The sequence below is a fragment of the Schistocerca americana genome, unplaced genomic scaffold, assembly GCF_021461395.2.
Source record: "Schistocerca americana isolate TAMUIC-IGC-003095 unplaced genomic scaffold, iqSchAmer2.1 HiC_scaffold_773, whole genome shotgun sequence".
NCBI classification, from domain to species: Eukaryota; Metazoa; Arthropoda; class Insecta; order Orthoptera; family Acrididae; genus Schistocerca; species Schistocerca americana.
In genome coordinates, this window is record NW_025726537.1 from 1 (window position 1) to 2,500 (window position 2,500).

Genomic DNA, 2,500 nt, shown 5'->3' on the forward strand with positions numbered 1-2,500 from the left:
ATAGTAGATAGGGACAGCGGGAATCTCGTTAATCCATTCATGCGCGTCACTAATTAGATGACGAGGCATTTGGCTACCTTAAGAGAGTCATAGTTACTCCCGCCGTTTACCCGCGCTTGCTTGAATTTCTTCACGTTGACATTCAGAGCACTGGGCAGAAATCACATTGCGTCAACACCCGCTAGGGCCATCGCAATGCTTTGTTTTAATTAGACAGTCGGATTCCCCCAGTCCGTGCCAGTTCTGAGTTGATCGTTGAATGGCGGCCGAAGAGAATCCGCGCACCCGCGCGCCCCCGGAGGAGCACGCTAAGGCGGACGCGGCCTCGCAGCAAGGAAGATCCGTGGGAGGCCAAGGCACGGGACCGAGCTCGGATCCTGCACGCAGGTTGAAGCACCGGGGCGCGAACGCCGCGCAGGCGCGCGCATCCTGCACCGCCGGCCAGCACGAGGCCAACCAACGGCGAGAGCAGACCACGCCCGCGCTAAACGCCCGCACTTACCGGCACCCCTACGGCACTCACCTCGCCCAGGCCCGGCACGTTAGCGCTGACCCACTTCCCGACCAAGCCCGACACGCCCCGATCCTCAGAGCCAATCCTTATCCCGAAGTTACGGATCCAATTTGCCGACTTCCCTTACCTACATTATTCTATCGACTAGAGGCTCTTCACCTTGGAGACCTGCTGCGGATATGGGTACGAACCGGCGCGACACCTCCACGTGGCCCTCTCCCGGATTTTCAAGGTCCGAGGGGAAGATCGGGACACCGCCGCAACTGCGGTGCTCTTCGCGTTCCAAACCCTATCTCCCTGCTAGAGGATTCCAGGGAACTCGAACGCTCATGCAGAAAAGAAAACTCTTCCCCGATCTCCCGACGGCGTCTCCGGGTCCTTTTGGGTTACCCCGACGAGCATCTCTAAAAGAGGGGCCCGACTTGTATCGGTTCCGCTGCCGGGTTCCGGAATAGGAACCGGATTCCCTTTCGCCCAACGGGGGCCAGCACAAAGTGCATCATGCTATGACGGCCCCCATCAACATCGGATTTCTCCTAGGGCTTAGGATCGACTGACTCGTGTGCAACGGCTGTTCACACGAAACCCTTCTCCGCGTCAGCCCTCCAGGGCCTCGCTGGAGTATTTGCTACTACCACCAAGATCTGCACCGACGGCGGCTCCAGGCAGGCTCACGCCCAGACCCTTCTGCGCCCACCGCCGCGACCCTCCTACTCGTCAGGGCTTCGCGGCCGGCCGCAAGGACCGGCCATGACTGCCAGACTGACGGCCGAGTATAGGCACGACGCTTCAGCGCCATCCATTTTCAGGGCTAGTTGCTTCGGCAGGTGAGTTGTTACACACTCCTTAGCGGATTCCGACTTCCATGGCCACCGTCCTGCTGTCTTAAGCAACCAACGCCTTTCATGGTTTCCCATGAGCGTCGATTCGGGCGCCTTAACTCGGCGTTTGGTTCATCCCACAGCGCCAGTTCTGCTTACCAAAAGTGGCCCACTTGGCACTCCGATCCGAGTCGTTTGCTCGCGGCTTCAGCATATCAAGCAAGCCGGAGATCTCACCCATTTAAAGTTTGAGAATAGGTTGAGGTCGTTTCGGCCCCAAGGCCTCTAATCATTCGCTTTACCGGATGAGACTCGTACGAGCACCAGCTATCCTGAGGGAAACTTCGGAGGGAACCAGCTACTAGATGGTTCGATTAGTCTTTCGCCCCTATACCCAGCTCCGACGATCGATTTGCACGTCAGAATCGCTACGGACCTCCATCAGGGTTTCCCCTGACTTCGTCCTGGCCAGGCATAGTTCACCATCTTTCGGGTCCCAACGTGTACGCTCTAGGTGCGCCTCACCTCGCAATGAGGACGAGACGCCCCGGGAGTGCGGAGGCCGCCGCCCCGTGAAGGGCGGGGAAGCCCCATCCTCCCTCGGCCCGCGCAAGGCGAGACCTTCACTTTCATTACGCCTTTAGGTTTCGTACAGCCCAATGACTCGCGCACATGTTAGACTCCTTGGTCCGTGTTTCAAGACGGGTCGTGAAATTGTCCAAAGCTGAAGCGCCGCTGACGGGAGCGATTATTCCGCCCGAGAGCATCCCGAGCCAACAGCGGCGCGGGTCCGGGGCCGGGCCAGGTAGGTCCGTCATCCGGGAAGAACCGCGCGCGCTTGCCGGGAGCCCGAGCGCCCAAAGGGGCGAATCGACTCCTCCAGATATACCGCCGGGCAGCCAGCCAGGACACCGGGGCTCTGCCCAACAGACGCGAACCGAGGCCCGCGGAAGGACAGGCTGCGCACCCGGGCCGTAGGCCGGCACCCAGCGGGTCGCGACGTCCTACTAGGGGAGAAGTGCGGCCCACCGCACACCGGAACGGCCCCACCCCGCGGCGAGTGGAAAGGCAACCGGACACGACCCCGCCGCGGATTGCTCCGCGCGGGCGGCCGGCCCCATCTGCCGAGGGCGGAGGCCAGTGGCCGGATGGGCGTGAATCTCAC

At 61.0% G+C, this 2,500-nt stretch overlaps 1 pseudogene; it reads right to left on the minus strand.

Annotated features, from left to right (window-relative positions):
* Positions 1 to 2,500, minus strand: part of LOC124590786 — a pseudogene marked incomplete at its 3' end in the record, with an annotated part of 2,961 nt that continues 461 nt past the window's right edge.